Source organism: Macaca nemestrina, chromosome 9, assembly GCF_043159975.1.
Source record: "Macaca nemestrina isolate mMacNem1 chromosome 9, mMacNem.hap1, whole genome shotgun sequence".
Lineage (NCBI taxonomy): Eukaryota > Metazoa > Chordata > Mammalia > Primates > Cercopithecidae > Macaca > Macaca nemestrina.
The window spans coordinates 136865707-136893489 of NC_092133.1; the positions used below are offsets into that span (position 1 = coordinate 136865707).

General features: G+C 39.3%; 1 long non-coding RNA gene across 4 annotated transcripts in view; it reads left to right on the plus strand.

The window, feature by feature from the left end:
* LOC105494353 (uncharacterized) overlaps positions 1–27783 on the plus strand; it is a 223804-nt gene that overhangs the window by 58532 nt on the left and 137489 nt on the right. For all 4 annotated transcript variants that reach the window (XR_011608313.1, XR_011608311.1, XR_011608310.1 and 1 more), the window contains exon 2: positions 20850–20931. This is a non-coding gene — a long non-coding RNA (uncharacterized lncRNA). The remainder of the gene's footprint in view (positions 1–20849; positions 20932–27783) is intronic.

Sequence of the window (27783 nt, forward strand, 5' to 3'; positions counted from 1 at the left end):
AGCTGAAGTCCAGTTTTCTTATCATTCAACTAGAAGACTCTCTTCATATTCAAATGACAGCAGTTAAAATGTGACACACCACTACGTCGATCTACAATTGTGTTTTTTTTTTGTTTTTTTTTTGTTTTTTTTTGAGATGGAGTCTCGCTCTGTCACCCAGGCTGGAGTGCAGTGGCACAATCTTGGCTTACTGCAAGCTCCACCTCCTGGGTTCATGCCCTTCTCCTGCCTCAGCCTCCTGAGTAGTTGGGACTACAGGTGCCCACCACCATGCCCAGCTAATTTTTGTATTTTTAGTAGAGACGGGGTTTCACCGTGTTAGCCAGGATGGTCTTGATCTCCTGACCTCGTGATCTGCCTGCCTCTGCCTCCCAAAGTCCTGGGATTACAGGTGTGAACCCCTGCACCCGGCCTACAATTGTATTCTTAAGTGATAGAAAGCAATTTCATTCCTTTTCCCAAACAAAACATGTTTTACTCTTACTTTCTAGGAATGCACTGAAGAAAATCTCACATTATCAGCTTGAATTTCCTTTTCTTGCTGCATGATTGTCAGCCACAGACTTGCAGAATGTAAACACTCGAGGTACTCTTAGCTCAAACTGTTCACAGGTGAGCAAACTGAGGCACACAGAGGCAAAACACATTGCCTGTGGTCACTGTTTGTAAGTGACAGAATTGAGACTGAGGCTCATGTCATTTGCTGTTTTTCCTCCTGTGCCCGTAACTTCTCAATGTGTTCTCTTATGCATCAAGAAGAAGAAAATATTCTGCACTGATATGTGTAGCAGGTGCTTCCCAAAGATTTTTGAAGTTGAATTTATTCCTTAAACCAGGCTTCCACTGTCTAGCAGGCAGCATACTATCTAAATCCACCTGCGTCCATCAGATTCTCTGGGTCAGTGATTTGTAATGGGAATCTTCTGTAGTTGGGATAGAAAGCAATCAGTGCGAGGGGTTTACTTTCCTAGTTCCAGGAAAGAGCCTGGTAGGCCTGTTGGTCTCTCCTCACCCCCTGGTGGACTGCAGTTCTAGAGCCATGGAGTTTGGTGCCTCTTCCAGAATAGAGAGTGGCAAATCTCTTCCCTATGGGGGCTAGTCTGCTAAACATTTATCTAGGTTGACTCCGTCTCCAACCTGCAGGGTAAAATTTTAGCCTCTGACATGGTTTGGCTGTGTCCCTAACCAAATCTCATTTTGAATTGTAATCCAAGTTGTAATTCCCATGTATCGAGGGAGGGACCTGGTGGGAGGTAATTGAATCTTGGGGGTGGTTTCCTCCATGCTGTTCTCATGATAATGGGTGGGTTCTCAGAAGATCTGGTTGTTTGATAAATGTCTGGCACTCTGGCACATCCCCCTTCTCTCTCTCTTGCCTGCTGCCATGTAAGATGTGCTTTGCTTCCCCTTCACCTTCTGCCATGATTGTAAGTTTCCTGAGGCCTCCCCGAGTCATGCAGAACTGTGAGTCAATTAAACCTCTTTTCTTTATAAATTACCCAGTCTCAGGTAGTATCTTTATAGCAGTGTGAAATGGACTAATACAGCCTGTGTCTGAAAAATACTTTTACCTTCAAGAAGAGGAGTAACTGTTAAGAAACTAACTCATTTCCGTTTAACTTCATTGCTTCTCTAGCTTGTAATGAGAGGTGTAAACCAAAGACATGCACTTGCTAAAATGATCTTTTGTGGCTGAAAATGACTGTTACATGTACTAGTAAATAATCGTTTCTATTTTGGTTACTAACAAAATGAACAGGCTCTGCTTTTCATAATTGGCTTCCTGAGTGTGGGTTTTGGAAACAATTCTAGGGGAACAGAGGGCCTGGAAGAGGGGCCCAATCAAGTCATTCACTGCAATAACTTAAGCAACAACAATGCAGTAAGTAAAAACCCTCTCAGATCTAAAATATTGGTTTTCTATATGTCAATTTCTTAGTAATTTCTTCCATTTCCTATCCACTACTCTAGATTATTTTGGTTTTTCTATATTTGGATATAGGAACCCAGTGGTGCTGTCCCTGCCCATCTGTAGTAGTCTTTTCTCATACTGCTGATAGAGACATGCCCGAGGCTGGGGAAAAAAAGAGGTTTAATGGACTTCCAGTTCCACATGGCTGGGGAGGCCTCACAATCACAGCAGAAGGCAAGGAGGAGCAAAGCACATCTTATATGGATAGCAGCAGACAAAGAGAGAGAGAGCTTGTGCAGGGAAACTCCCGTTTTATTAAAACCATCAGATCTTGTGAAACTTATTCACTATCACAAGAACAGCATAGGAAAGGCCTGCCCTCATGATTCAATTACCTCTTACTGGGTCCCTCCCACAACACATGGGAATTGTGGGAGTTACAATTCAAGATGAGATATGGGTGGGGTTACAGCCAAACGATATCACTGTCCCACCCACCTGCAGCTTCAGTATCCTTCATGTTCTCCAGAACAGAGTCCAAAGGCCCGAGCAAATCTCCCTAAGTCAACCCACTTCTCCAAGCACAACTCTGAACCTCCTTCCATGTGCTGCCACTCCAAACTTTTCTTTTGTTCCCTAACCTTCTGGACTCGTTCACACTTTCACACCTTTGCAATATCATCTGCTTTTCTTCCCCAGTGGTTAACTTTCTCTCCATCCTTTAAGACTCAGTCAGGCCTTTCCTCCCACATCCCCATCATGAAGATTGTTCTTGATTCAAGCTCCAATGCATTACTGGGATGCATTCCTCCTGCTGCTCTCTAGCTTGGCTCCTAAGGACTTGGGATTAAGTTACTGCCACAAATGCGAACTGTGTCCCTCTCTTGTCCATTCCACACGCTGCTGTGCTGGGCAAAGCTCATTGTATATGTTCACAAATCCTCGGTGAATTAATGAATGCAAGAAAAGAACCAATTGAGTGATTTTCTAAAGCACAAAAATAACACTTTATTACTCATACCCTTAGAGGATCCTTTTAAACTCATTGCTGATGGAATAGAGAGTTTCCACAACCGGCTCCATTCTCTCTCCATAGCTTCATCTCTGTTGCTCTCAACTCCCTTGTTGTTCACACTCCACATGTTCTGGAGACACCAGGGTGTCTCCATCCTTTTTTCATTCTACTCCCCTGGTCTGGAAAGCTCCTTCTGATATGGTTTGGCTCTGTGTATCCACCCAGATCTCATGTTGAACTGCAATTCCCAATGTTGGAGGGAAGGACCTGGTGAGAGGTGATTGGATTGTGGCAACAGATTTCCACCTTGCTGTTCCTCTCATACTGAGTTCTCATGAGATCTGGTTGTTTAGAAGTGTGTAGCACTTTTCCCTTCACTCTTTGTCTCCTGCCGCCATGTGGATATGTGCTTGCTTCCCCTTTGTCCTTCCATCATGATTGTAAGTTTCCCAAGCCCTCCCTACCCATGCCTCTGGTACAACCTGTGGAACTGTGAGTCAATTAAACTTCTTTGTTTTTTATAATCTACTCAGTCTCAGGCAGTTCTTTATAGCAATGTGAGAATGGACTAATACACTTCCCTTCTTGACTTTCTTGTGAACATCTCGCACTTTGCAAAACACAGCTCATATCCTCAATGATCCTCTACCTGACTTCACACAGCACAAACTGCTCTCTCTCCCACCTCTCCCACTCTCTCTCGCTCTCAGTGGTTTCTAAATTATGGGTTATGACTCATTAGTGAGTCATTGCATCAGTTTAGCAGGTCCCACCCAGAACTTTAAGCAATGAAATAGAAAAGTATCAAAAAGCCCCCGTCACAGTAAAAGTATAAAACGTGTTTCAGTGTCTGTAAGTGTGTGTAACAGGTGTGTGGGGGTGTATGCTGATTCACAAATAAATGAGTGAGTTTTGTAGTTAATTCCATTAGTTACTAGTATTTCTGAGGAAATAATTTGCCTCTGGGTGAAGCTATCATTCTCCATTATGTGTCAACTATGTTGCTAGGCCCAGTGAGGGATACTGAGTTAGATTTGGGCTTAAGCTTTAGCTCGGACATAATTCTAGCACCAAATCTCCATTCCATTATTTTCTCTCATTTCCATCTTAAGCATTCACAAGTGCATTTAGCATTGCTGCAATTCTTGGATCTAATGTCCTTAGAGAGTTGAATGCTTGTTCTAATGTGCCTAACAAGAAACAGTATACTTTTCAAAGAACCTAGCTATTCATGCAGTGATACGCATTTTGCAAGTAAATATTCTCATTCTCCAAGGACCCTCAGAGAGCCATATCAGTAACACAAATAAAAAGCTCCCATTGGTACAATCAGAAAGACTGACTTTCCTTTGCCATGGCTAGTCTGTCCATTTTTAGCTACCAAGCATCAAATTCCCCTTCCTTTCTGCCTGTAGCTCTATCTCTTTGAGCCCTGATGCTGACATGTATGTTAGATGAAATCAAGATACGTTATTATATAGAATGCAGAGCCTAGATGGAGTTCAGTCTCTGGAATAAAATTAGTTATTTAAGTAATGAATTGTCAGTAATGCACTCAGGACATAGAGCAATTTCGTGTGATTTTCCAAACTCCAAACTGCAAAATACTTACAGAAAACTGAACATGAATTTGGCCACATACTAGAGTCTTGGGTCATGTAGTCTGGGTCACATGGTTTGTATATCACATGGTTTTCTGGTGTTTTAATTTTGCTTGGTGGTGAATGATCAAAGGCCTGTTGATTGAGGAAAAAACCCACTTTGATAGTCCAAAGGGATTTGTGTGTGGACTTAAGATTTCCAACAGCCTTCTCTACTTTTCTCACTCAGAACATGTTTTTCTCCCCCAAGAGAATTCTTTCAAGCTAAGGTTGCTTTAAAAACTAGAAAGGATAAAAAAAGGCCCATAGTTACACCACAGTAAGTCACTGGGAAAGCTAAAAAGAAAATCACCAGCATCACTGAGCTCGTTAGCACCAGCGGGTGCTGCACCGAAGTGAGGAGTGGGGAGCCCGGCTGCCTGGGTTCAGACTCCAGCTCTGCCACTTGCTTGTCTTGTGGTCCAGAGGAAGACCCAAAACTCCTCTGTGCCTCAGTTTCTTCACCTGTAAAGTGGAAACAAAAATTACGTACTCTGTGGAGGTGTTTTAAAGAGTCAATTAGTAAATATACGCCAAACGCTTAGATCTTTCCCTGACGTAAGTACTCTATCCTGTTACGATCATTAGCTGTTGAACAGAGTTGAAAACTACTCTGTTCCATAGGAAGGCAGGGACAGAATTTGCCATACCCATACCTGGTTATGACAATGAAATGTATTCTTTCCTCCTACGCATTACCTACAAAGTAATGATCATTAAAGCATGTGAATCCAGGGAGGATTCTAAGGTCCAATACATGTTCGTGGTGAGGAAGAACAATGACAACATTCACAGTATGTTTCTCTTTTGATTTTTATTCCTACGGCGAATTAGTCGTCTTCTCCCAGCTTTTTAAAAGGCATAATTGACAAGTAAAATTGTCTATATGTAAGGTGTACAACATGACATTTTAATATACATATACATTATAAAATGATTATCCTAACCAAGCTAATTAACATATCTATTACCTCATATAGTTACTGTATTTTTTTTCTGGTGAGAACATTTGCGATCTACTTTCTTAGCAAATTTCAAGGATACAGCACAGTATGTTTTTGTATTTTTTAAAATTTTTATTTCAGTAGCTTTTGGGATACAAGTGTTTTTTTTTGTTACATGGATGAATTATATAGTGGTGAATTCTTAAATTTTAGGGTGCCCATCACTGTAGTGTACATTGTACCTAAAGTGCAGTTTTTTTTTTTTTTTTTTGAACTGGAGTCTTCCTCTGTTGCCCAGGCTAGAGTGCAATGGCGTGATCTCGGCTCACGGCAACCTCCACCTCCTGGGTTCAAGCTATTCTCCTGCATCAGCCTCCTGAGTAGCTGGGACTACAGGTGCTCCCCTGACCAAGCCCTGCTAATTTTTGTATTTTTAGTAGAGATGGGGTTTCACTGTTGGCCAGGCTGGTCTTGAACTCCTGACCTCAGGTGATCTGACCACCTTGGTCTCCCAAAGTGCTGGGATTACAGGCATGAGCCACTATGCCCGGCCAAGTGTAGTTTTTTTTTATTCGTAGCTCCCCACCCATTCTTCCCATCCTGAGTCTCTAGAGTCCATGATATCACTCTGTATGCCTTTGTGTACCTATAGCTCAGCTCTCACTCATAAGTGAGAACATAGAGTTTTTGGTTTTCCACTCCTGTGTTACTTCACTTAGAATAATGTCCTCCAGCTCCATCCAAGTTGCTGCAAAAGACATTATTTTGTTCTTTGTTGTGGCTGAGTACTATTCTATTATATATATGTGTCACATTTTGTTTATTCACTCACTGGTTGGTGGGGACTTAGGTTGGTTTCATATCTTTGCAATTGTGAATTGTAGCACAGAATTATTAACTATGGTCACCGTACTGTACATTAGATCTACAAAACTTATTTATCCTGCATAACTTTGTACCCTGTATCCTGAAACATTGTACCCTTTGATCAGCATTTCCCTACTTCCCCATCCCCATTCCTGGAAATCTCCATTCTGCTCTCTGCTTCTGTGAGTTTCACTATTTCAGAGTCCACATCTAACTGAGATCATGCAGTATTTGTCTTTCATTTAACTTAACATAATGTTCACTTCGTTTAATCTATGTTGTAGCAAATGACAAGATTTCCTTCTTTTTAAAGATAGAATAATATTGCATTGTATGTGTACCACACTTTTTTCCCATTCACTCATTGCAATAGAAAGAACTTTGTTTTAGGCCAAAGGAAAATCACAGGATACTTAGATATATGCCATATCTTGGCTATTGTGAATAATGCTGTAATAAATATGAGAGAGCAGATATTTCTTTGACATACTGACTTTCTTTTTTTTTTTTTTTTTTTTTTTTTGAGACGGAGTCTTGCTCTGTCACCCAGGCTGGAGTGCAGTGGCCGGATCTCAGCTCACTGCAAGCTCCACCTCCCGGGTTTACGCCGTTCTCCTGCCTCAGCCTCCCGAATAGCTGGGACTACAGGCGCCCGCCACCTCGCCCGGCTAGTTTTTTTGTATTTTTTAGTAGAGACGGGGTTTCACCGTGTTAGCCGGGATCGTCTCTCGATCTCCTGGCCTCGTGATCTGCCCGTCTCGGCCTCCCAAAGTGCTGGGATTACAGGCTTGAGCCACCGCGCCCGGCCGACATACTGACTTTCTTTGGATATATACCTCGAAGTGGGATTGCTGGATCATAGATAGTTCTATTTTCCTTTTTTTCTTTTTGACAAAACTTTACACTGTTTTGCATACTGACTACAAATTTACATTCTGAATAACAGTGTACAAAGATTCTCTATATCTTTACTAATACTTGTAATTTTTTGTCCTGTTGGTAATAGCTGTTCTAACATATATGAGGTAATATCTTATGGTTTTCATTTGTATTTCTCTGGTGATTAGTGATGTTGAACATCTTTTCCTGTACCTGCGTTTGTGTGTCTTCCTTGGAGAAATGTCTATTAGGTCTTTTTTTTTCTTTTTTTTTTTTTGAGATGAAGTCTTGCTCCACAATCTTGGCTCACTGCAACCTCCACCTCATGGGTTTATGCAGTTCTCCTGTCTTAGCCTCCTGAGTAGCTGGCGTTACAGGAACACATCACGATGCCTAGCTAATTTTTGTATATGTATATATGTTTTTTGGAGAGACGGGGTTTCACCATGTCAGTCAGGCTGGTCTCGAACCCCTGACCTCGTGATCTGTCCACCTCAGCCTCCCAAAGTGCTGGGATTACAGGTGTGAGCCACCATGCCTGGCCCAGGTCTTTTGTCTGTTTTTAGGTTGCATTATTTGTTTTTTTACTATTGAACTGTTTGAGTATTTTATATATTTGAATATTAACCCTTATTAGATAAATGGTATACAAATATCTTCTCCCATAACATAGGTTGACTTTTCATTCTATTGATTGTTTCCTTGGCTGTGCAGAAAGATTTTAGTTTGATACAAATCTGTATTAGGCTGTTTTTGCCTTGCTGTAAAGAAATACCTGAGGCTCCATAATTTATAAGGAAAACAGATTTAATTGGCTTATGGTTGTGTAGACTGTACAAGCATGGCATTAACGTCTGCTCAGTTTCTGGGGAGACCTCAAAAAGCTTCCAATCATGGCAGAGAACAAGGTAGGAACAGGTATGTCACATGGTGAGAGTGGTAACAAGGGAGGGGTGCCACACACTTTAAAATAGCAGAACTTGTGTGAACTCAGAACCAGAACTCACTTATTATCGTGAGGACAGCACCAAGCTACTCATGAGCGATCTGCTTCCATGGCCCAAACACCTCTCAGTAGGCCTCACCTCCAACATTGAGGATTGTATTTCAACATGAAATTTGGAGTGAAAAAATATCTGAGCCATATCAAATTCAATTTGCCAATTTTTGCCTGTTAGGTTTTTGAGGTTATAGCCAAAAGCTTATTTACAGAAGTCTTTCCCATATGTTTTCTGCTATCTGTTTAGTTTCAGGTCTTACAGCGAAGTCTTTAATTCCTATTGAGTTGGATTTTGAATATAAAGTGAGATAAAGATTAAGTCTTATTCTCCTGCATGTGGATATCCAGTTTTATCAACACCATTTATTCTTTGCCTATTGTGTGTTCTTGTGTTCTTGGCGCCTTTGTTGAAGATCAGTCAACCATAAATGTGTGGATTCATTTGGGGGCTTTCTGTTCATCTCCATTGGTCTGTATGTCTGTTTTTATGCAAGTACTCTACCCTTTTTATTATTATAGCTTTGTAATATAATTTGAAATCAGACTATGTGATCCCTCCAGCTTTATTCTTCTTGCTCAAGATTGCTTTGTCCATTCAGGGTCTTTTATGGTTCCATATAAATTTTAGAATTGTTTTCTTTTTATATGAAAAAGCCATTGGAATTTTGATAGGGATTGCATTTAAATCTGTAGATAGCTTTGGGTAGTATGGATATTTTAATAATAATAATTCTTCCAGTCCATGAACATGGGGTATTTTTCCATTCATTTGTGTTTTCTTCAATTTTTTTCGTCAGTGTTTTATGTAAGTTTTCAGTGTATAGATTTTTCATCTGTTAAATTCGTATTTTTAACGTTCTTTTAAATAGAGTTGTGTCCTTAATTTCTTCTTCAGTTAGCTTATTGTCAATATGTAGAAACACAATTGATGGTCAGGGCTATAGGCTAGGCCTGAGGTTGGGTGAATTTACTGCTTGGGATGGGCAAAATTAGAGGTCATGCTCCTTAGAAATGCATGATTGAAGATTGTCTCACTGTCAGGGTGGAGCTATTGGGTGGGCTTTTGGCTGAAGGAGTGGCTCTTTGACCTCCCAGATCAAGCTAGTCTGGCCTCTATTCTCAAAAATGTGTGGAGGTAGAAGTTTCCTTGCCTCGGTGGAGTCATTATGGGAGCTTTTTGGCTAAGTGGAGCTGCTGCTTGATTTTTTAGGTAAGGAGGTCTAGCCTTTACTCTTCTCCTAAATGCATGGAGGTGGGAGTCTCCTTGCCTACGTGGGGGTTGCTCAGGTGGGTTCTGAGGCTGGGTGTGAAGACTAGCAGTGTAAGGACTCAAGCTAAGTTAAACTGCCCACCATGCTTCTAAAGGTCACCAGTCCAGCTTTGCAAGTGAGTTAGGAGGTTGGCTGGTGTCTGTGATCGGGTGCTGTAGCTGGCAGGAATTTATTACTAATTCAATCTCACTGCTTGTTATTGGCCTCTTCAGGATTTCTGTTTCTTCCTGGATCAATCTTGAGAGATTGTATGTTTCCAATAATGTATCCATTTCCTAGGTTTTCTAGTTTGTGAGCACGTAGTTTTTCACTGCAGTCTCTGATGTTCTTTTGCCTTTCTGTGTTATCAATTGTAATGTCTCTTTTTTATTTCTAATTATGCTTATTTGGATCTTTTATTCTTTTTTTAGTTAGCCTAGCTAGTGATTTATCAATATTATCTTTTCAAAGAACAAATTTTTCATTTCATTGATCCTTTGTATTTATTTTTTTCTCAATTTCATGTGGTTCCTCTCTGATCTCAGTTATTTGTTTTATTTTGCTAACTTTGGGTTTGTTTGTTCTTGTGTTTCTAGATCCTTGAGGTGAAATGTTAGGTTGTTAATTCCACTTAGTCTGAAGGTTTGTTAGTTCCACTTAGTCTAAAGTCCAATTTGTTTAGTTAATTTGTCTTTGTTAATTTTTGTCTCAATTATCTGTCTAGTGTATGTGAGATATTGAAGTCCTTCATTTTTATTGCATTGCTGTCTATTTCTTTCTTTGGCTCTAGTAACATTTGTGTTATGAATTTGGGTGCTCCAGTACTGGGTGCATATATATTTAGGGTTGTTATATACTCTTGTTGAATTTATCCCTTTATCAGTATGTATTGGCATTCTTTGTCTTTTCTTACTGTTTTTGGTTTAATATTTGTTTTATCTCATATAGGTATAGGTACTCCTGCTTACTTTTGGTTTCTGTTTCCATGAAGTAACTTTTTTTAACCCTTTACCTTCAGTCTGTGTGTCTTTACCAGTAAGGTGAGTTTCTTGTAAGCACATATAATTAGTTCATGTTTTAAAAAACCCATCTAGCCATTTATATCTTACAAGTAGAGCATTTAATCCATTTACATTCAAGGTTAATACTGATATGTGATGTTTTATTCTTGTCATAATGTCAATTGTTATCTAGTTGTTTTGTAGATTCTTTCTTTTTTCTCTGTCTTTGTGGCTTCTTGGAGTTATGTTGTATTGCCATTTGAGGTCTTTTTCTTCCCCTTTTGTATAATTGTTTATAAGACTTAGGAGTTTTACACCTTTTTGTGTTTTATGATATCTTTTTTTTTCTTAATATAGGCATTTCTCACTATAAATTTTCTGCTTACAAGTTTTTTTTGCTGTATCTTGTAAGTTTTGGAATGTCGTGTTTCCATTTTTATTTGTCTCAAGACTTCTCACATTTATTTTTTGATTTATTCTTTAACCTATTGATCAGAAGTGTGTTAATTTCCACGTGTTTTTGAATTTTCCAGTTTTCCTCTATTATTGATTTCTGGTTTTATACCCTTGTGGTTGGAAAAAGATACTTATTGTAATTTCAGCCTTTTTAAATTTGTTAGGCCTAGTTTTGTGGCTTAACATATGATCTATATCGTCTATCCTAGAGTATGTTCCTTGGGTACTTGAAAAGAACGTGTAGTCTCCTGCTGATGACTGGAATTTTCTGTATGTCTGTTAGGTCCATTTGGTCTATATTGTTGTTCAAGTCTGCTGTTTCTTTTTCTTTCTTGCTTGCTTGCTTTTGTTTTTGTTTTTTTTTTTTTTTTTTTTGGACAGAGTTTCACTCTGTTGCTCAGGCTGGAGTGCAATGGCATGATATCGGCTCACCGCAACCTTTGCCTACTGGATTCAGGCCCTTCTCCTGCCTCAGCCTCCCGAGTAGGTGGGATTACAAGCATGCGTCACCAAGCCTGGCTAAGTTTTGTATTTTTAGTAGAGATGTGGTTTCTCCATGTTGGTCAGACTGGTCTCGAACTCCTGATCTCAGGTGATCCACCCACCTCACGTCCTAAAGTACTGGGATTACAGGCATGAGCCACTGTCCCCAGCCAACTCTGTTGTTTCTTTATTCATTTTCTGTCTGGATGATCCATGTATCATTGAAAGTGGGGTATTGAAGTCCCCTACTATTATTGTATTATTGTCTATTTGTCCTTTCAGTTCTGTTAATATTTGATGTATTTAGGTGCTTCAGTGCTCTCTGCATATATATTTACAGTTATTATATCCTCTTGATGGATTGTCATTTTATCATTATATTATTATCTTCTTTGTCTCTTGTGATATTTTTTATCTTAAGTTTTATTTTGTCTGATATACATATAGCTACTTTTGCTTTCTTATTTGCATGGGGTATCTTTTCTTTTGTCCCTTCTCTTTCAGGTTATGTAGATCTTTAAAGCTAAAGTGAGTCTCTTGTAGGCAGCATGTAGTTGAATTATGTTTTTTGTTTTTTTAAATTCATTTAGCCATTTTATGTCTTCTGATTGGATAATTTAATTCACTAATGTTTAAAGTAATTATTGCTAGCTTAGAACTTATTGTTCTTCTGACTATTTTTTAGTTCCTTTGTTTCTTTCTTTCTCTCTTGCCAGCTTCCTTTGTGGTTTGATGATTTTTGTAGTGATATGTTTTGATTCTGTTATCTTTCTCTTTCTGCTAGAGACTTTTTCTTAGTGGTTATAATAAGGCTTATGTAACAGAAAACAGTCTTTAGTTATAACATTCTACTTTGGCTGAGTGCAGTGGCTCACGCCTGTAATCCCAGCACTTTGGGAGGCTGAGGGAGGTGGACCACGAGGTCAGGAGATCAAGACCATCCTGGCCAACATGGTGAAACCCTGTCTCTATTAAAAATACAAAATTAGCTGGGTATGGCGGCATGCACCTGTAGTCCCAGCTACTCAGGAGGCTGAGGCAGGATAATTGCTTGAATCTGGGAGGTGGAAGCTGCTGTGAGCTGTGATCGTGCCATTGCACTCCAGCCTGGGTGACAGAGTGAGACTCCATCTCAAAAACAGTAACAACAATAACACAAAAATTCTACTTTAAGAGGATAAATTTTCATAAAAATCGTACACTTTAATTCTCCTTCCTCCACATTTTATATTATTGATGTCTCAATTTACATCTTTTTGTAATTTGTATTTATTAACAAGTTACTGCAACTCTAGTTATTTTTAAGACTTTTTTTGCTAGAGGTAAAAGTGATTTGTGCACCACAATTACAGTATTAGAATATTCTGAATTTGACTATATTCTTACTTTTACAGTGAGTTTTATTTTCACAATGTTTGTTAGTGTCCTGTTGTTTCAACTTGAAGAATTATGTTTAGCATTTTCATAAGGCAGGTGTAGTGGTGATGAACTCTCTTAGCTTTTGTTTTTCTGGGATAGTCTTTATCTTTTTTATTTCTGAAGGGCAGCATTTCTGGGTATAGTATCTTTCAGGACTTTGAATGTCATGCCACTTTTTCCTGGCCTGCAAGATTTGTGCTAAGAATTATGTTGATAGTCTTATAATGGTTCACTTGTATAAGAAAAGCCACTTTTCTCTTGCTGTTTTAAAAATTCTTTCTTTGCCTTTTACTTTTGAGACCTTGATTATAATTCATCTTGGTGAAGATCTTTTCACATTTAATGTATAATACAGTTTGGTTTTGTCCCCACCCAAATCTCATCTTGAATTGTAGCTTCCATATTCCTCAGGTATGGTGGAAGGGACCTGGTGGGAGGTAATTGAATCATGGGGGTTGATTTTTCCTATACTGTTCTAATGATAGTGAATACATCTCACAAGATCTGATGGTTTTACAAATGGCAGTTCCCCTGCACATGCTCTCTTGGCTGCCACCATGTAAGATGTGCCTTTGCTCTTCCTTTGCCTTCTGTCATGATTGTGAGGCCTTCCCAGCCATGTGCAACTGTGAGTCCATTAAACCTCTTTTTTCCTTATAAATTACCCAGTCTTAGGTATTTCTTCATAGCAGTATGAAAATGGACTACTATGATGTAGAAAGGTTTTCTTTGTGTTTCATCAATCTGATTTTTGTTTCCCTCTCCAGGTCTGAGTAGTTTTCTGTCATTTTTTCTTTCTATGAGCTTTATTTCGCTTTCTCTTTCTCTGCTTCTTATAGGATTCCAATTATGTATATACTGGCTCATTTGATGATGTTCCACAAGACTTATAGGCTTTATTTGCTCTTTTCATCTTTTTTCTTTTTGTTTCCCTGACCAGGTAATTGCACATGAATTGTCTTTGAACTCACTGATTGTTTTTTCTGCTTGATTGAGTCTGCTGTTGAAATTCTTTATGAAATTTTTCAGCTCAGACTTTGTTTTCACTATTTCCAGAATTTCTGTTTGGTTCTTTTTTATGGTATCTGCTTGTTAACCTACTAATTTTATTCACATAGTGTTTTCCTGATTTTGCTTAGTTATCTGTTTCTTTTATAGCTCACTGAGTTTCTTTAAGTTGGTTATATTGAATTCTTTGTCAGACCATTAATAGAGCTTAATTTATTTAGGATCAGCTACTGTTGCTTTATTTATTTATTTATTTATTTATTTATTTATTTATTTTGCTGGTGCCATGGCTCCCTGATTATTCATGATCCTTGTAATTTTGAAGAAGTATCTGAACTTTAGAAAAAGTAGGTACCTCTTCCAGTCTTCATACCCCAGCTTCAGCAGAGGCAGCCTTATAGCAGTAAGCCTGTCCAGGGATTTTGGACAGGCTGGCTGCCAGTGTCTGCAGGTAGGCTTGCCACTGGAGTCCTCAGATGGGCTGACCTGGTATCTGGGTCAGTAGGTGAAAGAGTCTGGAGCCTGAATCTGCAGGTGCTAGCTTGGTGCCTGAGGCCATGAGGCCAAGCCTAGAGCCTAGGGTCATGGGGATTGGCCTGGTGCCAGGATTCAGTGGAGAAGGCCTGATACTGTGATTCATGGTGAATTTGTGTACTCAGTTTATCCTCCTTCTTCCATGTGAATGGCACTTCTGTCTGCACTTTAGCTTGGGAAAGAGATGACATGGGTAATGTGAAACTGTCCTTCCTACCATGTTCAATCTATTTTTTCTTATTTCTGTTCTACACTCAGGTGCTATGATTTCTCATCTGAATGACTTAGCTTTTGTGAACGTCCTTTCATGTGTAGATGGTTGTTCATGTTGATGTGTCTGTAAGGGAATGAATTTTGGTTTCTACTATTCCATCAACTGGCTGACATCATCAATTTCAATTTTTTTCTTGTATTTAAAATTGGGTAAATATCCCAAGCAAGTAAGAAAATTGATACTCACAGTGACCTCTTCAACAGAACACCTCACACGTTTGGTTTTGAGTCCGCAGCTTTGATTATTGTGAAAAAGACTGTAATGTGATTTTGTGTAAAAAGCTATATTACATAACTTAATGATATCAGGGATTTGTTGATATTTTGTACATCTACGTACCTTTATTAGCAACTTCACTCTGCATTGTCACCTGCAGATTTCCCCCTGATGTGTAGGGTCATGGATACTCTTGTCCCTAGGGACATTTCCAAAAAAATGTTCTCAGAAGAATGCAAATACCAAGAATAAAGAGTGTGTATTACCCAGAACCTGATAGACCATCATCCATATTGTACATTCTAAGTGTCATATCTAGCTAACCTGTGTTTGGGGTCAATTCACACAACTACTGAGCAATTTCCTTCTTGTCACAAGTCATTAACTCCCATGATGTGTGATCACTCCTAGTTCTCCTACAATAATAATGATGATACTAATATTGTCATTTAAAAAATAGAGATATTACTTGTGTGTTTAGCATTTTGATTTGCAGCTCTATTGCCCTTAATCTGTTTCTTTCTTAATTTGTTCATTCATCCAACATTTCTTGTTCCTATTTGTCATCCATACAACTTAGGTCTGCCACAAGCAGTTGAAGAACTGCAGGGTCACATTGAAGATGCTGATGTAGAAACACAATAATGTGACGTGTGCATTAGGGTCTTTGAATGTATACTGTTTATGTGTGTTATATAGTATACTCTGCAGAATTAAAAAGAGAAATTATAGTTTGCAGAATACATTAGATTAGGAAACAAATCAAAATCATGACTTCTGTCACTGATTCCCATTGTTTGACTGTATCCTGTGAAGAACATTAAGCAGAAGTACAAGTGATCTATTATCCCTTCATGGGGTTTTTGCAGAAATTTCCTACCTCCTCCCTTTGTGTCTCCTGCAGTATGGAATGGAGCAAGGATGGGAACTGGGCTTTCCAAACCTGCAAAGAATGTGCTGTCTCTCCAGGAGCTACCATATCTCTGATGATGATGGGGTTTTGTGAAAAATCTTAGCAAAATAATATCATAGGTCATCTAATTGTTATGCTTTGATAATCTGTCTTTCAAGGGGATCAGGCTATCCCAGTCAGAAACTAAAACACAGAGTAGAGACAAATTTAAAGTCAGAATATATTTCAGTGGTCAGTTACTTTGTGGATGTGAGGCTGAGACCTGTGGAGTAGATTACCTTTCCTAGATCATACAGTAAATCAGTGAAAAAAACCAGGAGACAGAACTGAAATCTCTGCCTTGCAGTCCATTCCATGAGGTTGCCTCTTTCTACAGCATATTTATTTATTTTTACTTTAAAATTTTAAAAGAATGCACAAACTTTTATACATGTAAGTAACTCTGTTGGATGGTGTGATACAGTATACCATGGCTAAAAATGGGGTTCTGTGGCTTAGGGCAACTTAAAATCTTTACCCTTCCTGCATTTGTATATAAAATGAGTATTGTAAGTTTTCAATGGTTTTATATATACCTAACATGGTGACTGGAAGAGCTATTTTTTTGAAGTTGGAATTTGCAGAGGGTATTGTATAACTAAGAAAATATCTTTCCAAAATATCTGCCCTGAATAGACCCAGCATCTGGTAATCTTTTTATTTCCTAAGTAGGAAAACTTAAATGCAGACAGACACTAAGTAATGTTTCCTGACTTCAAATGTTCACAATATTCATTTTAAAAATCAGATGTGTCCATTCTAGCTCTTTGTGTATACAAGTACCAATGTTCTTACATGCTATCAATTTCTGGAAACACCCCGATGCAATGGGATTTGAGACACAGATGGGACCTCTTTGGCTATCTACATGGGAAGACAGGAGAGAATAATGGTTGAAGAAATGTGCTTTGAGTCAAGATGGTCTGGTTTCAAGTCCCATCTCTGCTGAATACTGCTATGTGGCCTAGAGAATGTTACTTACACTCTAAGCCTCAGTTTTCCTATGTAAAAATGAGACTACTAACTAGTATCTACATTTTTTGGGTTATGGCGATAATTACATGAGTTAGTAGAGATAAAGTATATCACTCATTACTTGGTACATTCTAAGGACTCAGAAATAATAACCATCAGTATTACTGTCTATCCTGACTCTTCACTCTTCAGTATAATTGAAACCCAGAGGATTTCAGCAACTTGCCCAAGTCCACACAGTCAGTTAGTGGTAAAATCAGAAACATTACCCAGATTTCCTAAATATCAATAAAAGATTGATTATTGCCTCTAGTCAGGAAAATAAATTCAGCCTAAGGATATGATATAATTAACTAATCTTCTCAAACAGCGGTAATCTCTCTTGATTCCAATGAGTACTACAAAATATAGGGGGGGCCATGAATGGGAAATGTTTTTTCTCAAACTTGTATCATGCCTAGAGAAGTCTTTTCTTAAAGACTTCCACCTCATGAGTTAGAGAACTAGGCAGAAAAGTCCCAAAGATATTAAATAACACAGTTTAATGATTTCCTCAGGGGAATCTTGGATATAGAAAGAGATAAAGCATCTCTTGCTGATACAAAGAGACAACCTCAAGAGAGAAGTTTAAGTTGAATTCCGTAAAGCCAGCGCTTATGACTTCATTGTTGCAAAGAGTCTCTGAAGGATGCAGGAGGAAAAAAACATATTTCAATTTATTTTATATCAAAGTAGTGGGTTGTCGCCGAAACTACAGTTTCTGGGGAACTACAGTTTCAGGGACAACTGCCATCAGTTAAGCTTTATAAAAAGAATAGTGTTTGCCTGGTTAATGGAACTAGTGATACTAAGATACCATTTGGCTACCTGTTGTCATAGGAAAGGGTCTGGTCCAATGGTGTGATACAGTCAGCTTACACTGGCTTGTGAGAAGTGACTGTGCCTGTCTCTTCTCCAGCTGGTGTTCAGTGACATCATGTTAACGCGAAATCAGTCATGATGGGAGAGTTTACACCACAGAAACTGGCAAATGCTACAGAGTAGGGCTTTCCTCCCTCGTGCCACTAGGGATGCTTCCTACATAAATCATCTTAGGCAGGTAGGAATGAGTGAGTGTGAGTGTGTGTGTGTGTGTGTGAGAGAGAGACAGCATGCACACACTTTCTTTTTATAAGTAGCTTGGCACTTTTCATGTGTTATGATTTAGAAATGACTTTTTTAAAAGTATATACTCCCGAAAATGAATTTTGAAAAAAAATCTTATTTTCAGTTTTTGAGTTCTTCATGGTGTATTAATCTAATCTGAAACAAAACAACAAAACCACAAGGGCAAATCTTATTTGGGAAAAATAATGCTAGCCAGTAAAATATAAAGGTGCAGATATGAAAGTTAGAAACTGAGAAAAAATGTATCTGGGAAGGTTTTTGAATTTTTGCCCTTTGTGGGCACTGAAATCCAGTGAGAGTCACAGAGCTGGGGGCGACTTATAGGTTCATCGTGTAAATTACAGACTCCCAATGGTTTTGATTTAAAAGAGGCTTGATCAATAAGCCATTGTGCCTCAGTCTCACGTAGAAGGTACTAGACAAGGTCCCAGTGCAGATGGAGGTTCAAATGTCTCTGTCATGACTAATAGAAAGGGGAGGTGGGAGAATATTGGCCAATTCTGCTAACTGATTTGAGCTCACCTGCTCAGGTACCTGCTGTGCTGAAACAACTTGGGCCTCCTGCCAAGCATGGAAGCAGAAAAGAGTTGTTGTTTCTGCAGATCACTGAGTCCCCAAGTGGAATGAACTGAGCCAGCAGGCCCAGAGCCTTTTCCTTAGCTCTAATTAGATGCACCATTAATCTTTTCTTAGAAGTAAAAGACAAGGAGAGGGTTACTTTAGCAGACGGTCCCTTTCTATAAAATAAAACATGAAGTATGGGAAATAAGTGTCCCCTCAACCTCATTATCACCCAAAGGAAAATGTGAGTGTTATGAGAGCAGGAGACAGAGAGACCCAAGTTCAAATCCTGATCAATGACTTCCTGGTTAGGTAGTCTAGGATAGGGTTTTACAAACTCTGTAGGCCTCAGCTTCCCCATCCGTAAACTGGGATGGTAATAGGCTGTGGTGAGATTTCATGGGGTGCTGCATGGAAAACCTTAGCACAGCACCTCATTTATGGCAAGTTCCCAATACAAGTCAGCTAGTGGGAAAATTATTGTGTATTGTACGTTGCATAGTGGCTTTGGAGAAGACCAATGGTAGCACAACTCGTCACCATGGCTGCTTGTTTAGTGAAGGCCTAATCATTTCTAAATGTTGCAAACTACACTTGAAGTCTTAATTAAGGTTAATAAATTCCATGACTAGAACAGTAACAACCACTGTCTTATTCTGCGGGGCTACAGCTATTGAGTTGGAGAATATTACATTATTGCCAAGGTCAACATCTCTTAAGTGCCAAATTTCAATGGGAAATTAGGAGGCAAGTTGAACAGTTCTAGAGCCTCAGGTCCTTGCTAAAAAGTCGTCTTTCAACTTTCCTCCTAATTCAGCCCGGGGCAATAGGTAATCAACAGTCCAACCTCCTCAAGAAGAGAGAGAAATGTACCTTTCTACCTGATTCACCTTGAGACAGGAAGATGCTTAAGGAGGATTCTATATTTTGGTCAAATGGTTATGTCTATGTAAAGATTTCTTGTGTGTATGTACTTTCTTTTTAAAATCTCAGAGACTTATTCCTTACAGTTTAATGGTGTCAAACTTAATTTTTTAAAAAAAAATTCACCTTATGTGTCTAACTTATCCCACATCATTTGAAATCAAAGAAATGTGGGCTCAGTCCTCCAGTTACAAAAGGTGTAACTGTGGGCAAGTGAGTCTTTGTGAAACCCAGCTGTTCCCCTCTGTAAAATGGGGTAATAGCATCTACCTCAACTGATTGAGGATTAAATGAGATGCATATATGAAGCCCTGGGTGCTCTAATCGATAAGAGCACCTCTTTTGTCCTTCCCTTTTACCTCAAAATGGAGAAATAACCTTGTAAATTTCATGTGTTGATTTTCTAACAACAGACAAAAGTTTATGACATACATTACATGTTATAATTTAGTGGAACTACTCTGGCAAAATAAAAATAGCGGTACATTGCGCTCCCTAGGAAAAAAATGTTTAGCTGAGATTAATATAGACCACTGATGAGTATTAATAAACTAGATAGTGGAGATTTCAGGATAATAATGGCTATAGCATTGGTAAAACTGTGACTCAAAAAATTTTTATGGAGGAAAAAATAGAAAAACTGCAGTCCAAAATGATATTTTAAATTTTACCATTGCTTTCATTTAATTTGCAAGTCTCTGATCCCATTTTTAACACATTATAGAGTGAAGTTTGTATAAGATGATGATAATTTTATTATAAAATACTAATAAAGCACCCACAGGCATTATGAAAATGACTATTACCATATCCATCCTGAATTGAAGCAGATGAGTTAGTGAGCACTGAGGAATATTATGCTGGATATATTCGGGGCTTCATTTTAATTCTGTTTGCCAAGGGAAATGCCATAAAGGAAGAATAAAACTGTTTTCTAGCCACTCATATCATAACACACATCTGCAATTAAAAGCAGTCCATCTTTTGATTACAAAGGTGATTTTCAGGATATTACTTTCAACTCTTTGTTGAAACAAGCACCTCCTTTCTCCATTAACCTCCCGGGAGAAGGTAATCTGCCCTTATAATTTAAGGCACATCTTAGAGCCTTCCATGTAATTTACACATTTCAAGTTTGCTAATGGGTTCTTTATATCAAAACTACCATACACAGAAAATCTTTCTTTGAATCTTCGTCTTGAAAGAGACATAGAAACCTGTGAAATCCTAGCTACTATTAAAGAGAAGGTTTTATGAAACTGTGACTAAGTTAAATGGAGTTACACTTTTGAGAAGTCAGACTTTACCTAGAAATTTAATGACAAACGCAAGAGGTTGTCAAATTCAAATTCAAGTTTCTTTTTCCTCCCAGCCTTTTCAGATTAATGCCAAGAAAATATATGCAGAAGAGACACCCATGTCATTGGACAAGACGTTCTAATATTACGTAACAGGTAATGTAATTTCCCATTTTGCTATTTGATAGTCCTGTCTATAGCATACCCAGAGAAACCCTTGGGGAGTTGAGCGATTTATGAGTTCCACAAATTTTTCTCAATGTTGCTACCTTATGTATCACATTTAAATATGGCTATTCTTCATTAAGAAAAATCAAATATCCACAACAATAGCCATGAAGCAACAGATATATTTATTCTGCTTCTCCTCCATTGTGTGATGCTTATTATATCAAAGAGTTTTTATGGTATTGGAATTGTTCCTCCAGGGCAAATAGGTGACTAATGATTAGAAAGACTGGTCTATGGTCGATGCAAGGGGTCAGCAAACTATAAGGACCAGACCCAACTCTGGTCTGTGGCTTGCTTTTGTAAATAAAGTTTTATTGGAACACTGACATGCTCACTTGTTCATGTATACTGTTTTCATACTTTAAGAGCAGAGCTGGGCAGTTGAAGAAGAGGCTGTATGGCCTGTAAAACTTAAAATATTTACCTTTACAGAAAATGTTGGCTGAGATCTGGTCTATGCTATCAAAATTACTGACATAAGAAGGTATTTCCTTATCACCCATAAAGGAAGGAGCAAAACAGCAGCTTGCTCTCAACAGCGTATTTCCAGAGTTTTGTTACCCTTTATTGGTGCCAAAGAAAGGAGAGAAGCTTTGCAAGGAGGTGTTACATTTAGAACAGAGTGTTTCAGTGTAGTTACTTTATCACGGAAAAGACTCGGGCAGCAGCGAAAATGGGGATTTAAAGACACGTTTGTCTGAGAAAGAAAAATGACATTTAGGTCCTTTAAGAAACAAGTAGATTCCACTAAGAAAATCAGGTTTATTCAGGCCGGGCGCGGTGGCTCAAGCCTGTAATCCCAGCACTTTGGGAGGCCGAGGCGGGTGGATCACGTAGTCCCAGCTACTCGGAGGCTGAGGCGGGAGAATGGCGAACCCGGGAGGTGGAGCTTGCAGTGAGCCGAGATCGGGCCACTGCACTCTAGCCTGGGCCACACAGCGAGACTCCGTCTCAAAAAAAAAAAAAAAAAAAAAAAAAGAAAATCAGGTTTATTCAAATGAGTTACTTTTCCTTGCTTCTCCAGGCAAATAGCTGAAACTCTTTTTTGATTTTATTTTCTTTCTTTTTTAGAGGGCAGGTGATACTTCTCTTCATGAGTTATTAAATGTGTACAATTCCCTTTAGGTCATTGTGTTTCAGATAAAACCATTACTGTTTGTTTTTTGCAATGAACTTCTCTTTTTCATGATTAAATGTGATACTATCTATTAAATATATGAATTCTAATTTATTGCTGTGTGCTTATTTACTCACTCATTATGTATTTGATTTGTGTATAGTCACTCAATATGATACAGTGTATGTAATTATCATATGTGTTTCTTCTGTTTGCCTCATGGGCTGCTTTTTCTTCATCTTCTTCGCTTGGCTGCTGCTCTTCTCTCAGTCATCTCAGTGTTGAAATGCCCCACTCAGTCCTCAGAGTGTTCCTCTATCACTCACTCCTTTGATGGTGTCTTCCAGGCCTGGCTTTAAAGTCATTTACTGATGATTCACAAACTTATAGCCTGATTCACTCTGTTGCCTTCTATACTCTTATATCCAACTTTCTATCTAACATCGCCACTTATAGTCAATATTCATCTCACACTTAACATTTCCCAAACGAAATCCCCAGTTGCAATGGTTTATTGTGTGTCATCTTGGCTGGCCAGTGCCCAGATATGTGGTCAAACATTACCCTGGATATTTCTGCAAATTTTTGAATGTGATTAACATGTAAATGGGCAGACTGAGAAAAGTGGGTTACCCTCCTTTCCTGTGGGAGAGCCTCATCCAATCAGGTGAAGGCCTGACTAGAACAAAACCCGACCTTCCCTGAGAAAGAAGGAATTCTGCAGCAGATGGCCTTCAGACTTGACCTGCAGGGTGCCTCTTCCAGGGTTTCCAGCCTGCAGGCTCACCCTGAAGATTTTGGACTTGCCAGTCTCCATAATCAAGCCACTTCCTTCAAAATAAAGAGCTTTCTGTGTACACACACACACACACACACACACACACACACACAGACACAATTGTTTCTATCACTCTGGAGAACGTTAAATAATATGTCAATCTTCTACCTTAAATTTGTGCATGCTCTACTTTTCTTTGACCCAGTTAAGAACAGTTCTCAGTTCTGTTCTTTTGCCCAGGTCAGAAATCTTGGAGTCATCCTTGACTCTGTCCCTTTCCTCCCACTCCACAATCAATCCACCAGCAAATCCCACTGGCTTTACCTTCAGAATGTAACCAGAGTCTGACCCCTTCTCCTCTCTACCACCTCCTCCTTGGTCTGAGCTGTGGTCACCTTTGCATTGGATTACAAGTTCTTCTAACTAGTCCCCCTGCCTCTGCACTTGCCTGCACATTATCTAATCTCATAGCAGCTGGGGTGATCAAAATTATTTACTACTCCAGTGAAAACTCCAGTGATTCATAATCTCATTTGGAATAAAAGCCAATGTTCCTAAAGTAGCTTCTTTGCACTTTCTAGAATATTCTAGACTTGGTCCTGTCGCAGGGTCTTTGCACATGTTGTTCCCACTATGCAGCGTGTTCCCTTACCCAAAGAGCAACATGCCTCATTCCCTCACCTCCTTCCAGAAATGGCTCAGATGTTATTAGGTTGGTGCAAAAGAAACTGTGGTTTCAGACCATGAATTTTAAATCATTATAACTAGGTTCAAACACATCTTTATTAATCAAAATAGGAACCATTATAATCAACACGTTTTTGCCAACGCGGTAAGTTTGTTTATCTCTGTAGCGCAAAAATCTGTGCTTTGGTGGTGAAACCCCGTCTCTACTAAAAATACAAAAAACTAGCCGGGCGAGGTGGCGGCGCCTGTGGTCCCAGCTACTCGGGAGGCTGAGGCAGGAGAATGGCGGGAACCCGGGAGGCAGAGCTTGCAGTGAGCCGAGATCGCGCCACTGCACTCCAGCCTGGGTGACAGAGCGAGACTCCGCCTCAAAAAAAAAAAAAAAAAAAAAAAAAAAAATCTGTGCTTTGGGATTCGATGAACTCTTGGAAACTCTTTTTCTGCGTCCTGCTGGTTGTAGGAGCGTTTTCCCTGCAAAAAGTTGTCCAGATGGTTGAGGAAGTGGTAGTCAGTTGGCAAGAGGTCAGGAGAATATGGCGGATGAGGCAAAACTTTGTAGCCCAATTCATTCAACATTTGAAGCCATGGTTTTGTGACATGTGATAGGGCATCATTGTCGAGAACTGGGCCCTTTCTGTTGACCAATGCTGGCTCAGCAATGCCAGTTATAGGTGTTGCAGTTTTCAGTGCCTCTCATAGGTTTGCTGAGCATACTTCTCAGATGTAATCGTTCCTCCAGGATTCAGAAAACTGTAGTGAATTAGTCCAGCAGCAGACCACCAAACAGTGACCATGACCTTTTTTTGATGCAAGTTTGTCTTTGGGAAGTGCTTTGGAGCTTCTTGGTTCAACCACTGAGCTGGTTGTCACTGGTAGTCATATGAAGTCCACTTTTCGTTGCATGTCACAATCCAATCAAGACGTGGTTCACTGTTTTTGCATAGAATAAGAGAAGACACTTCAAAACAAAGATTTTTTTTTTTTTTTTCAGTCAGCTCATGAGGCATCCACTTATCGAGCTTTTTCACCTTTCCAGTTTGCTTCAAATGCTGAATAACCATAGAATAGTTGATCTTGAGTTCTTTGGGAACTTCTTGTATAGTTGTAAGAGGATCAGCTTCGATGGTTGCTCTCAACTGGTCTTTGTCAACTTCTGATGCCCTGGCACTATGCTTCTCATCTTCAAGGATCTCATCTCCTTTGCAAGACTTCTTGAACCATCACTGCACTGTACGTTTGTTAGCAGGTCCTGGGCCAGGCTAAATGTGTTGTTGATGCTGGGAGTTGTCTCCACTGCTTTACAACCCATTTTGAACTCAAGAAAGGTGCTCGAATTTGCTTTTTGCTACCGTCATTTCCGTAGTCTAAAATAAACATAAACAGCAAGTAATAAGTCATTAGCAAAAAATAATACTAATAATAATAAAGCAAGAAATGTCCACTAAAATTATGTATAACATAACCACATTTAAGAATGTATTCCAATATCAAACAGCAAATTCCAACAATGCAAAAACCGCAATTACTTTTGCACCAACCTAATACTTTTGCAGAGACCTTCCCTAACTACCTAATTTATAATTGCTCCTCACTCTGCAACTTGTATTCTCTATCACCCTGCCGTGCTTCGTGTTTCTCTACTGCTTTATCAATTTCTAATATATCATGGAATTAACTACTTTTGTGTTCATTCTTTTCTTATTTGGTATTATTTTACAATAACTTATAATAATTAGAAATATTCATTAAAACATACGAAATAATAATAATGTGTTATTTTGCAACATATTATTATCTATTTCAGCTATCTCTGTTTCATTCCATTTCTTCTGCCCCACTGGAAAATCAAGCGTAGGGAGGCAGGAATTTGGTTTAATTTGTTTATTGTATTCTATTACCTAGAATAGAGCCTAGAACAAAGTAGTTGTTCAATAAATGTTGAATAAATGTCTCCAATTGACTTCTGTATGCATGGTTCTTTACCGGGATGTTGGGACTACAAGAGCGTTGTGACATATGATTCTTGCCCTTCAATTATTTTTTATTTGATTGTCTCAACTAACATTTTTTCTGGAAGAATGCAGAGAAAATTATTCCTCTATGACTGGAGGGAAAGTGCTCAGAGACATACTCAACAGAAAGAATTAAATGTCCAGATATGTGGAACAATATTTGATTACCTGAAGGAAATAAATGCTGAAGGATTTCAGAGAAAGCACTAAAGTGATGGAGAAAGACTCCATGAGGGAGAAGGGCAAAGGAGGAAGGTTCTGAATACGGGAGAGTTGAAATAGGAAAGGGCTAGCGTGGGGCACGGAGGTGAGCTCTGCTCTACGTGGGCTGGTTTGTGGTCCCAGTGATTGTCCTTGTGCTTTTTGTCTTCCAAGCTATAGGCCTTAGGACTCAGACCATGTCCTTCTCTTCTTTGAAGATGCTGTTCACCACTACCACCAGCAGCACGAGCATATCTGTTTAATCCAGAGGTTCTTTCTTCATTAGGCCTTCTGTGTAAAAGAAGAGAGTTTTAAGAAGATTTGTCAGATAGAAAGATGGCTGAAGGCTGGGAATCATTCCAAATGGCAGTTGCATTAGCATGGAGGGATGTGAGATGATGGTGTGGCCTAAGGAGATAGCATGGGAAGGAAAAGGATGGATCCCTGTGGGTGGTGGGGGAGGCAGGATAAACTAAAAATGTGCAGGGTTTGGTGATTCGTCTGGCTACTTGTGATTCAAAGAGGACAGGTGATGTCATTAGTAGGGATAAAGAAGGAGGGAGGAATGATTTATTTGCATTTGGGGGTGTTCACAGGTTGTCTATAACACATGCTACATGCAGGGTAACCATGGAACAGGCAAACAGAAATAAATGCCTTTACAGTGAGTTGTGTGTCTGGTGATGACATCCGAGGCCTGGAGTTAAGAATTTGATGACTTTCTAGTCACAGGTGACGGTTACAGCAATGGTAAGACACAGGGCAAGAGTTTAAAGAAAGGGAATGAGAAGTCAAAGACAAAGCTTTTGGGGATCCCCAGGGTTTGGGGTCAGGACAAAGAAAAGAAATAGAAAATGGAACTGAGCACTGAAACAGGCAGGAGAAAAGTCAGGGCCGGGTGGTTTGATAGATGGAAGTCAAGGCAGCATGAGTGTGTACGTGTGTTAAGCAATGATGAGTGTTTTGGGAAAACAAGAACCGAGGAACTATGTGGGCCATGAGTTTTATCAAGATAAAGTGAAGGTATTTGGTTAAAAAGAAGACAAGAAAGGGTTAAATGTAAAGCAGAGGACTGAACAGTTTCCCTCTGAGAAAGGAGGGTAAAAGATGATCTTGGTGTTAAAGTTGGGGAAAGCGTGGCAGGAGGAAAGGAAGTGATTCTGTCGAGGCCCTTTGGTCACTGAAGAGTAGCTGTGGGAGCTGATCTGAGGCCTTGTCCAGAAGGAGTTTCGTGCACAGGTGTGTGCTCCAAGGCTTAATGCCTGGAGGTGCGATTTTTATCCTCAGCTCTTAGAAAATGAGAGTTGGTTCACCAGGCAACCAAGGCGGGTCATTGATTTTTCTCTTAGAAGTGGGCTCCTTCTCTGCAGCTGGAAGGAAGTGGAAATGTGAATCCTATCATCACTTTGAATCACTGAAAATCTCTGGTGGATTTTCTCAGCAGATGGGCCATTAATGTACATATTCTCACCAAAATGCAAGCTAAAATAATAAATTTAGCAGACAGATTTTCTATCCCTTCTTCCCCTTTCTCCCTCCAATGTGTTTTTTCTCCCTCCTTTCCTGTTACTTTTTTTTTTTTTTTTTTTTTAACCTCTTCTAAAGTGATCAGCTTGCTGGACTGTGGATCAATGGACTTCTGAAAGAGTCTCTTCCGGACAGGGGTGCTGCTAGCTGAGCATGTGTTCAAACCTATCTCAAAGGTGATCTCTTAAGAAACAAAGGAGAAAGAACATATCTATAGACCCATTGTGTGGCTCCAGTTTCCTCTTTCCATGTCCTGGATGGGCTGGAGTCTGTCTTATTTCATTCTTTTGACTGTTTTCCATTAACCCCTGAAGACCAGAAGAGAAACTGTCTTCTTGGAGACTCAAATGTGAGGGGGCTTCCTTCACTCTCTGCTATCTTGAGACCAGACTCGGTTCCTTCCCAGGCACCACCCAAGCTCTGGCAAGCAATGTTGGGCTTACTGATGCTTTCAA